The sequence below is a fragment of the Biomphalaria glabrata genome, chromosome 16 (genome assembly GCF_947242115.1).
Source record: "Biomphalaria glabrata chromosome 16, xgBioGlab47.1, whole genome shotgun sequence".
NCBI lineage: Eukaryota > Metazoa > Mollusca > Gastropoda > Planorbidae > Biomphalaria > Biomphalaria glabrata.
Genome location: NC_074726.1, coordinates 8773119 through 8786718, shown reverse-complemented (window position 1 = coordinate 8786718; position 13600 = coordinate 8773119). Strand labels below are relative to the sequence as shown.

Sequence of the window (13600 nt, the reverse complement as noted above, 5' to 3'; positions counted from 1 at the left end):
GAAATGAAATCCCCCCCCCCTTTCGGAATTTAGTGAATGATTTTTTGCTTTGATTTTGTTTATTTTAGGTGAGATTTTAATACTAAACCATCAATTGCACCAGCACAACCAATGGGGTTTTGAGTTTGAAACCCCTACCAGGGGGGTTCGAGTTTAAAAACCCCTAACAGGGGTTTTGAGTTTAAAACCCCCTACTAGGGGTTTTGAGTTTTAAACCCCCTACTTGGGGTTTTTGCAGTTAACCCCCCCCCCTTCTTCTATAAAACAAAACAAAATGCAAACGAAAATCCCCTAATTCCAATATCACAGTTAAGGGAGATTTTGATTTTAAAACCCCCTCCAAAATTTACGATAAACCCCCTCTTCAATATAAAAAAAAAGTTAATTACGCACTCAAAATGTTATGAGCGTAGCTAAATGGATTTTGACTCAGATTTGAGTTTAAACCCCACTTCAGCGGGGTTTGAAGGTAAAAAATACCTCTTTAATAATAAAAACAAAGCAAATTATACACTCAAAATGTTTTGAGTGTAGTCAAAGGGGTTTTGAGTTTAAACTCCCCTCCAGTGGAGTTTGAAGCTAAAAAGTACCTCTTCAATATAGATAAAAGCAAATTACTCACACTAAAATCTATTAACGCAGCCAAAGAGGTTTTGAGTTTAAACCCTCGTTAGGGGGGTTTGAGGCTAAAAAATAAATCTTCAGTGTAAGAAAAAAAGCAAATTACGCACTCAAAATGCTATGAGCGTTGCCAAAAGGGGTTTTGAGTTTAAACCCCCATTCAGAGGGGTTTAATGCTAAAAATACCTCTTCAATATAAAAAAAAGCAAACTACACACTAAAATTATTTGAGCGTAGCCAATCCATTCGGGGGTTTTGAGTTTAAACCCCTCTTCTACAGATGGCGTTTGTTTAAAGTTTAAAACCCCTCCAGATGGTTTTGAGTTTAAGATCCCCCTAACAGAGCAGTTTGAGGTGGAAAACCCCAAACAGATGATTTTGACGATAAAACTTCTCTTTTCGATATAACATCTAAAGCAAACTACAGTCACTTAATTCCAAGAGCGTATTCAAGAGTGGTTACACATTTTTACCAGTGGCAGGGCTCCCTTAATAAACTGCAGTGAATAGTCATCTGCCGAAATTGAAAAACACTAAGATGGCTAAGACAGATTTTAGGAGTCAGTTATAGAGATCGGGTTTAAATCAAGGAAATCCTATGCCGAACTGGGAGTCGACCCTTTAGTAAGATTGTGAGAGAGCGACGCATGGGGTTTGCGGGACATGTTCTCCGACAAAATGAATTACGCATAAGAAGAGTTGCAATGATATCCTAGTACAACTTGACGCCACTCATTCATTGAGGTCCTCATGGCAGGTGGGAAGAGGCTTCAGACATTACCAGTGAAAGATTTTATGGAAACAGCTTGACGTCAAATGCTCCGAACGGCGCGGTAGGGTCTAAGTCAGTAAGAATAGCACATTAGGTTTTTGAAATAAAACTTTTTAATAGCAGGAAAATGCACAGTAGATACCTCAGAATATGCATTTTGTTGGCTTTCAATACCAGAAATAGTGCTTGGCGGCGGGGCTTCGCCCCGCGCTAGCGCTCCCCAGACCCCATTGCTAGTAATGGCAGCTTGACGGCAAAAGCGCCAAACGGCGCGGGAGGGTCTAAGTCAGTAAGAATAGCACATTAGGTTTTTGAAATAAAACTTTTTAATAGCAGGAAAATGCACTGTAGATACCTCAGAATATGCATTTTGTTGGCTTTCAATACCAGAAATAGTGCTTGGCGGGCGGCGGGGCTTCGCCCCGCGCTGGGGAGCTCCAGACCCCCTTGCTAGTATTGGCGGGGAATCTACAATTTTTCCACTAACTCATGGAAGAACCTATTCTAGGGCACAATAAACGTCTTCCGAAAGAATGAAGGGTCAGAATGCAATAAAGATTACGTACACACACACACACACATAAATACATATAAAAAAAAAATTCGCGCGGGGGGGGGGGGGGAGAAAAAAATCCCCCCCCCTAAACCCCCCCCCCCGAAAAAAAATCCTGGCTACGCCCATGCCAGCAACAGAAAAAAAAAATCTATTGAATAATCCGATATCTCTAATACAAAAAAAAAAATATGTTAATAAAAAGTTGACAGATGGAGTTAGTTACACACTTAACTCAGGGTGACCTCTGTGGGTCAGATGTGTTCATACATTACGTTTTACATCTACTCACATGTCATTCAAAACAGAGATATTGAATTGACCAAGATTATACTATACTTTGATCTGTAATGTAAAAATATTTATATATCATAGTCTAGATACCCCGTTAACTTCATATTTAATACTAGCATTACCCACCAGCTTCCCCCCTCTGATTAGTTCCAAGGCTGTACATTGTTTATTTGTATATTGCTCTAGTCGACCGGAGGCGTAGCTATTTTAGCAGGGCCGGCCTTAGGCCACTGCAACCTATGCAATCGCAGTGGTCACCGCACTTTCATAGGACCCGCGCTTATTCTAGGTGTATAAATTATTAAATTAAAACATTTTATAACTTATAAAAAAATTTCCCTCTGCCTCCTTATTTACCAGGAACTCCTGGAAATCTCCTGAAGTTGCAAAATATACGAAAAAGTCCTGGAAATCTCCGGAAATTATTAAAATCTTTAGAAAGCTCATACAAATCTTCTGTAATATATAGACAAAATTGTCATTTTGGGGTGTCATTCAATTTGGAAAACACCAATCCTACGCGCGGTAAAAAAAAAAAAAAGGCATTAAGCAATACCCGTAATTGTGGAATCTAGTGAAAGAAGCTTCTCGCACCTCAAACTAATGAAGAATTACTTAAGGTCAACAATTCTCGTAGATAGATTAAAACATTTGGTAATTCTTGCTATTGAGCGTGATCTATGTAGGAAACAGAATTCTTATGATATAATGTATGACTTCGCTACATGCAAGGCTCGTAAAGTAATTCTGTACGTAGTAAAGAATGAATAAAATGCAAAGACGAATATATTTTCGAATAAATATCTTAATTTTCACTTATTAACCGTATCCCTACCCAAAATGGGCACCGCGAAATCTGTTTCGCATTGGGTCTACAATGGTTAAGTCCGGCCCTGCTATTTAGGGAAAGGTGAATACTACTTGTTCTCCCCCCCACACACACACACACACACTTTTTTTTCGCCTCTAAAATTGCGTGGGGTAACTCTAGTCCCTCGGACTTGCAGAAATAAAAGAGTGATCTTTCCATTACTTGGTGTCCAAACTCTTGAGCCATGAAGAGAATTATATATATATAGATTCTGTAAATGTTCACATACTACTTTGGCCGTATGCTTCGCCCTTACTTTTTTTCCCTTTCATTACAACTGTCCGAGTGTTACCACCCCACGTCTGGCCAGTGTATTGTAGTCTATGATATGTTTTATCAAGGGTTACAACGTTTCTTAGGGTCGAGGCTATAAATTCTGTTTTAAATTTTATGTAATTTTTAAATTTTGCTAAAAACATTATTTAAAAAAAAATATGTAAAAATAAGAAAAAAAGAATAGCTTGCTGTTAATGATTTGAACCACTGACCTACTGATGTTGAGTCCGACACTCTACCGTCTGAGCTAACAGGGAGATTAGAACAGTTTAGAATCTGTGGAAACTACTCAGAAAATCTAAATGAAAATGTAAATATGTCATTTCTAAATATGGCGGATAAACTTAGAAATGCTGTATCGAAATAGCGAATAAAGAATCGTTTTCGATCAAATGTAACCGCTTGGGTTTTGCTCGTGAAAGGTGTTTAGTAGTTACAGGCATACAGAAAGTAATAACTGGTTAAATAGTTCGCATAGTTTCATCCACGGTAAGAGGGAGAATTAATGATATATCAGTAGTTCAGGGACCTTGCCTTTTATATATAAAATCAAGTCTGTGAGAGTGAAGGGAGTTTTTTTTTTTTTTTTTTAGACGTCGCTACCTGTGACCAATAGCTCGTTGCCACGTCACAGGTCCGACGTTAGCTAGGTCGCAGGTCAGTGTTCAGTGATTCTATAACGATTGGTCTCGCTTAAATACGCCTACATCGGTTTAGGTGTACCAGCTTTTTGGAGCTTTAAACCAACGACCATTATTAGCTAACGTTGTTTGTATAGCGTTAAAAATAAAAATATTCTTATTTGTCATTTATCTTTGTTAGTATTGTACGCGTTAAAAAAACAGACTCGCGCTTTTATTTTCCGCTTTTATAAACCTCTGGCGTTTCTCAGATACTTTGTCTTTCGGTTTGTATTTCATTTACAACTTCCATTAAAACTTTTTTTTTCTTTGTTTATTTTAATACAATATGCTTTTTTGTTTTATTTAAACCTTAAACAAACTATTTTTATTATTATTTAGTGTCCAACCCAAACATAGTGCATTGTCTTCCTGCTGAGCGCAGTTTGATATTCTACTGCTTTAAACCTGATAAAACAAAAAAAATTGAGCACAATATTCAGTTTCCACATAGCTGAATTGCACTTCATTGTTTTATAAACAAACACATACTTTTTTTTTTCCTCTCACGTTGTATTTGTTTCGTTTATTTCTCTCCGTGTAAGTATCGTTTTTTCATATATTTTTTTTATATGCTTGAGCGTTTAAAAAAAAAAAAAGCTTTTCCATAGATACATACAGACTGTATATAAAGTGGGAGCTAAGCGCCCTAAGTGAACGAAACGTGAAATCAGCTAAAAGGTGACCGGTCATTTCATTTCCGGTCACTTCATCCCCTGGTCATTTCATTTCCGGTCATTTCATCCCCGGTCATTTCATCCCCGCTCATTTCATCCCCGGTCACTTCATCTCCGGTCATTTCATCCCCGGTCATTTCATCCCCGGTCACTTCATCTCCGGCCATTTCATCCCCGGTCATTTCATCCCCGGCCACTTCATACCCGGTCATTTCATCCCCGGTCATTTCATCCCCGGTCATTTCATCCCCGGTCACTTCATCCCCCGGTCATTTCATCCCCGGTCATTTCATCCCCGGTCACTTCATCCCCGGTCACTTCATCCCTGGTCATTACATCACTCTTCCTCTCTCTCCCCTTCTCTCCGTTTTTCTACCTTTATATCTATCTACCTCTACCTCTTTTTTCTTTTTTCTTTTCTATCTCCGATTTTTTTTTTCTGTACCTCTCTCCTCTTCTCTAACCATCTCTTTTCTCTCTCCCCCCCCTCTACTTATCTCTCTTCCCAACTCTCTCCCTCTCTCTTCCTTTCTCTCTCGCTTACAGAAAGAACAAATTCGTATATAGTGCAGTAAAAATCTACCAGAGGGTAGGTCTAAATATCTTAAAATCTGTATATAAATGTCTACGGTAAATCGAGTATCTTAAATTTCTATATCCACCCTTACGACTAGCTCCCTCGCCAAGAGGCTAATCTAACACATCTTCTACATCGTCTATAAATTTAAAGTACCCCGGAACATTGAACTTCTCCAGGGTCATTTTAATCTTGTCCTGTCGGTTTCAGTGGGCGTGTCCATCGGACAATCAAAGAAGAAAGAAATATCCACAAAGGCACCACTGGGACATGAGGCTTAGAACGACTCAACAGAGAAGTGGAGGGAGAAAGGGGGTGGCGGTGTTTGTTTTGTCTTCTTTGTTTACTTTACAGTTTTGTCAAGGACCCAAGGATGCTGGAGTCTAGTTTAATCGATACTCTCAATTCTGTTTCTTTTCGCCTATTGTTTTTTTTTCCCTCTTTGCATATTTTTTTTAAAAAATCAGCCATCTAGGTCACGTGATATATGGCGGGAAAGGAAGGATAACTGTGCTTCCAATACAATACGCGTGTGTGTATTTGTGTGTGCGTGTGTTTCTTCAGATGATTTTTCTTATCCTTAATCTTACGAATCGAAGACATTTCCAATGTTATTACTAGTAGCAGTAATTGTACGAATCTGAATCATTAGTTAGGTATTGAAGGCTTCCACTTCAGATTAGCTGTAAAAGCTTTCTGTTTACTCTGACTTTTGATGAAAGTAGCGCTAGTGGGCATGGCCTAACCTATAACCCAGAGCGTAAAAAAAAACGATGTCAACTTCATATTTGTTACATTCTTTAATTGCTACGTCCAAATTAATAAAAGATACTTAAACAGCAATATGTTTTATAACTCTATTTTGCAGCAAACACCAGTAGAGCAAGAAATACAAAGACATAGGGACATATGGAAACTCTTGTGGCTACTGCGGATAACAACAGGATATAGTACAATATATTACAAAACAGGCAGTGCAAAGAAAACCACAAGGGCGAAAAAGTTAGGGGGAGAACAAAGCAAAAAATACAGGAGAAGAGTAAAGCAAGAAGTAATGACCAGGGCGGGATGGACATGGATCCGAGAATAATTGCTCAGATCCATGTGTCCGATTGCTAAGTACATTCGCGGCCCTTCGCACCACTGTCAAAAGGATTAAGTCAATAAGTCATAAAAATATTGTGTGAAAAAAAAGTATCAATATAGATAGATAGATAGATAGAAAGATAGACAGACAGACAGACAGACAGATAGATAGATAAATAGATAGATAGATAGATAGATAGATAGATAGATAGATAGATAGATAGATAGATAGATAGATGATAGATAAATAGATAGATAGATAGATAAATAGATAGATAGATACATAGATAGATAGATAGATAAATAGACAGACAGATAGACAGACAGACATACAGACAGACAGATAGATAGATAGATAGATAGATAGATAGATAGATAGATAGATAGATAGATAGATAGATAGATAGATAGATAGATAGATAGACAGACAAACAGACAGACAGACAGACAGACAGATAGATAGATAGATAGATAGATAGATAGGCCATGATTACTTGTTAAATATAGACCATTACAATTGAAGTGAGAACTGGAATGTTTTACTTAATGTATGAGAATTTCAAAAGTTTTCACAAAGGCGTATACCAAATGTTGGCGGAAGAAAATGTTGACGCCCAAATTGTCAGGAGAGGAAGAAAGCTTAGAAAATAAAAGTCTCCACCAATACAAATTCATTTGGAATCAAGTCCCAAGTTTTCAGTAAGATACTCAGCATTGACAAGACAAGTTAATCACATGTCTGTGGCACGTGGTGCTTGCGAAAGTATTGGATTCTCACAAATACCTCGCGCAGCCTGGGAATTCCCCGCCCCCCCCCCCCCCCCTGAAATTGGATCAGTGGAACGTCATGAAAAATATTATTTCGTCATCAATGGCATTAATGTCAACTTGTACTCCTGAATGACTTTAACACTCTTTGGGAATTTCCCAACTTCCAGACTATAAGTATTACAAATTTGGGCTTCAGTTTTGTTCGTTTGTGTCCTTTTATTTGCTGATAAATTCACAAACTTTTACATGCCTACATACGTTGTGAGGAGGGTACATTTAGAGGGAGAATCGTCCAGCCGAAGTCATAAGACATTTGACCCATAAAATATAATGTATTTTTATAATACCTCAAATCAATTCAAACTTTCGGAGTGGAACTTGTGTGGTCAAAGGGTGGGTGGGTTCTTGAAAACGCTAACGATGTTCCTAGAAACTTGTTTGATATTTGATCTTTCAATGTATACCTTGTAGAAAAGAGCTTCTAGCTAATTGGACTTTACTTTAAACGTTTAACCGTCATAAATTTTCAAAGTATAAAAGAAAAAAATAGTTATCCATTGTTAGTTTCAAACTTGTAGGAGTCAGTCAAGTACAATTTCTTTCCCTTGTTCGATACCAAACAAAATAATTAATTACCAATTGTTAATTAAATGATTGGTAATTTTTTCTTATTGATTATTGTTTTGTCTCGAACAAGAAATACTTGCGCAAAATTCCAACCTCATCTGAGATTGAGTTCTGGAGAAAAATATCGTGTACTATTTCTACCAGACAGACAGACAGAGTGAGTTGATAAAAGCTTTGTAAATATTCTGTAGTTATCAGCAAATCGTATTTGTGTCAAGCCTTTAAAACCAACATTTTGGATTCTTTTTGAAGTTGGAGAATTTGTCGCTCAGAATAGTTTCGATAATCGTTTGGATGCCCAAAAGTTCTCAGCCTATGGTTTTGTTATCGAAACGCACACACGCACATGCATGCCATTAAAATTGTGTATGAAACTAACAGTGCATATATGAAAGTAACTTACCAATGAGGGGACTATGCACTTGTTTGGCAATAGCCAGCATTCATTTAAAAACTTTATTTCGTTTAAAAAAAAACAAAAAAGCAAAAAAAAAAAATAGATGAGACAGGGGATGAGTGTCTCGTGTGTGTCTTCAATCCCATGCGCAGTTTAACGTACACGACACAAAGAACTTGCAGAGAGGACGTTCAAACATAAAGAAGAAGGGGAGGTGGGAGGTTGGAGGAGCTCACCTCCTGGGCACATTTTCTTCACTTTTTTTTTAAATTAAATTAATTGAACAGCAGCAGCAGCAGCCGCCTTTGTGGTATTATTCAAAGTCTGGGGCAAATTAAAATCTTTTTGTGTGTGTGCAGACTGTATCAGAAGTACCTTGTTAACTCGTCTCTGATGAACTAGCTCACACTTCAACCGCTTCGATTTTTTTTTTCATTGCAATGACATTTTGACACATAGAGTTTAGGCGAGCAGAGTTTAGGTGCGTTAGCAAATTTAATATTTTAAACTAAGGTTGCAAAAACAAAACAAAAAAAAAAGATTCAAGTCCTAAAAACAAGTCGTATGGGGAGATTTTGATAACTAGAAATACATTTTTTTTAAATAAGAAAAATTCTTTTAAAAAAATTATAAAGAGAAAGCAGGGCAAAATCAGTACAATATTGCAAGGTTTATCTACCTTTTCCTATATACAAAAAATAATTAATTATCACTAATTGATTAACTAATTGGTTAATTTTATTTTTTGATTCACGTATTGTCGTCGTACTTAGACTTTGACTTTGGTCTTCCCACGCCGTTCGGCGCATTGGGCGGCAAGCTGTCTCCATAAAGATCTGTCATTGGTAATGTGTGAAGCCTCCTGCCATCTGGTGTCCACTGTTTTGAGGTTCTCCATGAAGGTGTGGCGCCAAGTTATACGAGGACGCCCCTGTTTGCGCTTTCCTCGTATTGGCCTCCATGTCATCGCAACTCTTGGTATGTGTCGGAGAACATGTGCTGCAAACCTCATGCGACACTCTGTCACAACCTCACTAAGTGTTCGACTCCCAGTTCGGCAAAGTATTTCCTTGTTTGAGATTCGATATGAAAAACTGACTCCCAAAATCCGTCCCAGCCATTTTTGTTGAGCCACATTTGGTCTTTTCTCAATTTTGACAGAAGACTTCCATGTCTCGAGTACAGATAGGCTGCAACTTTTGGAAAATGCCCCCTGCCTTTCCTATTCGGCACGCTACACCATGGTAGGCATCCTCATCATTTCTTATGATGCTGCCAAGGTAAGTGAACCTGTCCAACTCTTCAAGCTTTGACTCTCCTAGTCTTATCCAAGTTTATGCGTAGGCCTATTTTTGGGTGCCTTTCTATCTAGGCTCTCCGTCGTTTCTTGTAACTATTTACTTGTAGCCCCGAGTAGTGCAACGTCATCGGCAAAGCCCAAGTACCAAGTTTGCAGTTTCTGTAGCAATTGTGGTTTTACAGGGTGGAGTCGCTAGCCCCACGCCAAACCCTCCTCCTTTCTCACCCCGGGCTTGGGACCGGCAGATTGTCGTTGACTATAAATAATTGTGAGAAATTTGAACTCGATCCGAGAATGGGAAACGGAGGGAAAAAAACAACGTAAAAGAATTATCCCTGACAGACAGACTGACAGACAGACAACGCTCTGTAAAATAGCAAGCTTTTAGGTTGATATGTTGTACATAATACGACAATATTGACAAGTTGTGTTATTGTAAAATCACATAATTTATGTGCTTCTTTCCCAACGTTAAAATCAATTTTTCTTAGCTCTATGGCTTCTAGAAAAAGTAATTTTTGTTTATATTGTTAAGTTGGTATCAAATATTAACAGTGTTTAATAAATAAGGCTACAGTAATAGTCTATATACGCTATTGACAAAATAATAACTATTTTATATTAATGTTATGATGTGTATATGTGTGTTTCCAAGGAAACATCCTTGAAAGTTTAGCGGTTGTATTTGGCTGTAGAGTTTCTGATGAAACTACGAGAATGTCTGTCATAATGCATGTGTATATAAGTTACAAGGGTGACACAGTAATTGTAATTTGTTCAAACCAATAATTATTTCTTAATATTACAAAGTATGATCATGAGGACAGCAATCAATGAAACCAAGCCTGAACACACACGAAAGTGAAATGCGGTAGGTTCATCATTTTGACCTTATGGCAATAAGTTATAATTCTCTTGCTAAAGAAATTATATTGGTTTAGAGTCATTTAAATAGAAAACAAACTTTTTAATTTAAAGTCCTTCCTTAATGTCACGTTCTGTATGCGTCAAGGTCCGTCAAGGTCTCAAGAGAAGTGTAAACAAGTAGTTTCTTTTTATATTGGAATCTCAGCATAGAAAATTATGTACAGGGAGCTCATTTCAAAGTTTACAAAAGTGTCTAATTTTGTTTTACATTTTTTTTTACTTTGAAAACCTGTGAAATGTCAGACGTTTTTACCCGTTTTCTGGACAGTAGAAAAACATGGGCCTCAGCTCTGGAAGAAAAGCGCGCCATACGAAAAATGGTCAGCTCCTCTACCACCAAAGCGAAAGCCACCTTAACCTGCGATAGAAGTGGACGGGAGTGTCTCTCCAGAATAGGGCTCCATAGTCACATGAAAAGGTGTTTCAGATTATTCATAGTCGTTATACGACTGAAGGAGGCCAACAAGAATGTGTAAATCACAATAAGTAATTAAAAGATTTATCACAGGATTGATTATTAGCTGATAGGTCGATACGCGTGTTCAGCGGCAAAAAGACAGATAAGTATGGATGGTTACAAATAAATATAGCTTAATATCAGCTCTAAACTACTTACCTTTAAGGATAAAACAACACGGTAGCTTAAGTGTTCCTTTTTATGTAGAGTACAGCCCCTTTTGTCTGATAACCACAGTTCCAATAGTGTGACAACGGCTCTCTTGTGTAGAGCGACACCTGTCTCACAGTATCACCGAGAGTCACTTGCTATTATCAGAAACACGTGGGCCAGGGCATTCATTCACCGAGTTACTATGGGGCAAGTTAGTTAGGGGGGCAGGTCTTTCCTCTCTTCACTTTTGCCTCAGAAGAAACTCAAGTTCTCGAAGTTCTGAAAATGTAAAGAAGAATAACTATAACAATAACAATGATATTTGATATAAGTCAAAGGGCTTGTGGTAGACCAGTAATACCCAACCATAATCGACTTGCGGGCCATTTTAATTTCCGACACTCATATCACGGGCCACATGAACGAAAAGGTACAAAAAAAGAATTGACATTGACCTGAAATTATTTTATTACAAATCCGGGGATCTAATACACTAATTAATGATATATTTAAAGTTGTCAGAAAATGACTTCATTTCTCTACTTCAAATAGATCTATGAACAGCATTGTAGCCAGCTTTACAACCGACTCATTGTCTTGTCGCTATTTGAAAATATCCTCATCAACCCCCACCATCTTGGCTTTAAAAAATTTAACAATCTTTTATTCGCGACTCAAACCAAGAAATTCGTCAGATTCGTTTTATAAATAAAATATGTTGGCTTAATATCCACACAAAAAAAAAAGTAAAATGAGTACACCCTTCCTGTTAGATTCCTGTTAGATTCTTAGATTCTACATTCAGAGTCCATTTCATAAACGCACAAATTTTAAAGGTCATTGAACAATCCATCAGAGAAAATGTGAGGGCCTTAGCGTAGTTTTTCTTTGGAAGGGGGGGGGGGTGTTTCTACGCTTGTGCCGACTTCTCGGCGGTCCGGAGTGAACCTCGTCTGGCCCGCGGGCCGTATTTTGGGCATCACCGTGGTAGACCATTCGTTATGGAGGGCGTCATGCAACGTCACATCATGTGGGCAGATTAGACCAATAGCTCTGTGCCACGACACAGGTCTGTACGATATGTGAAAAAGCTATTGGTCTAAACTGCCCTCGTGTTGTGACGTTACAGGTTAGTGTTCAGGCCTTCTAAAACGATTGGTCTCAGTTTATGACAACTGATTTAACAGACGTCTTCAAGATTCTTGCTATTGGTTGGAAGGGGCCAGTAAAACCACAAACCACAAACCACCTATACTTTTCCCCAACTAATATCAGGTACCCATTAGAGTTAGGTGCACTCACAGGCGCCCAAAGATCGCGTAATAGAAATTTCAGTTTTCCCAAGGATTCGAATCCGGGACCCTCGATACGGAAGCGCGTTCTTTCTTTTATACAAAGCTTATATTAACTCACTCTGTTGTCTGTCTGTCTTGTAAAAAGTTTGAATATGTGTTTTCTCCTATTTCCCATTCTCGGATCAAGCTCAAACTTCACACAATTATTCATTGTCGATGACAAGACACCAATCAATCAAAACATTAACCAATTAGTTAATTAAGCATTTTTCTATATAGAAAAGGGAGATAAATCTAGCAGTATAGAGAGAGATGCCACGTTTCTCCCTCTAAAGTTACAGTCTGCGGCCTTTTTCAGTTCAGTTCGGAACTCACTCCCCATTGGTCTCAGACAGACAACACGCTACACTACATTCAAGAAAAACATCAAGGCCTACCTGTTTAATTTTTGTTTAGATTAGCTTGTCATTTTAACTCTGGTGTTTATGTTTGTAATGTTATCACAGACTAAATTATTCTTATAATTATTATTACTATAATTATGTTAGAGTAGAACGAGTATTCATTGTCTTGCGCTGCCAGGGTCGAGTTTCGTTAAAGAGAAACACTATTCATTGTAGTCTCTTTATCAGTGTCCTCTGAGGAATGTTCTGGTGATGTGGCAGGTCTGTAGCAATAGCGCCCTCTGACAGGCAACGAGAATCTTCTTGGGAATGTTAAGGGTCCTGATGGTATCCACGAGGTCAGTTGTCATTATTTTGGGTTGATATATCAATGGAGTATATTGTTATTTTACACAATGACCATAAACGCTTAATTAGCCTAGGTTCCCATATTTTCTTTGTTTTTCATTTAAGTTATTCTTATATTATGAGACAGTGGCACAGCGATGTCCTATTGTATGACTCTTTTTCTTATATAAGCTTTTTGTTTAATTTTTTTTTTTCAAGTATTTTTTTATATTTTGCTATTTTTTATTTTCTAACCCTAAATGACCCAGGTTAAGCAGGTTATTCCCCTTTAACTAGTGCTTGCATTTCTAATGACTAAATGTGCACTCTCCTTTACCCAATGGAAAGGTCACAATGTTTCAATGAAACATTAGATGCTCAAAAACAAAAAAAAAGACTGGAGAGTTCCAACGATGTTAGTTCTGACATTTTGTTATCCAGAAATAAAAAAGAACTAGTCATCGAAGCACAAGCACTGAGATGAAGATTAATTTTATGCAGCTAAAATTTATGTCTCAAATTTCAAAATAATTCT

The 13600-nt window shown here is 37.7% G+C and overlaps 1 protein-coding gene across 1 annotated transcript in view; it reads right to left on the bottom strand.

Moving 5' to 3' along the window:
- The window catches only part of LOC106079447 (allatotropins-like), a 145953-nt gene that overhangs the window by 65110 nt on the left and 67243 nt on the right, over positions 1 to 13600 (bottom strand). The window contains exon 2 of the mRNA XM_056013880.1: positions 11046 to 11318. The gene's annotated coding sequence lies outside the window, so the exon portion shown is untranslated. The remainder of the gene's footprint in view (positions 1 to 11045; positions 11319 to 13600) is intronic.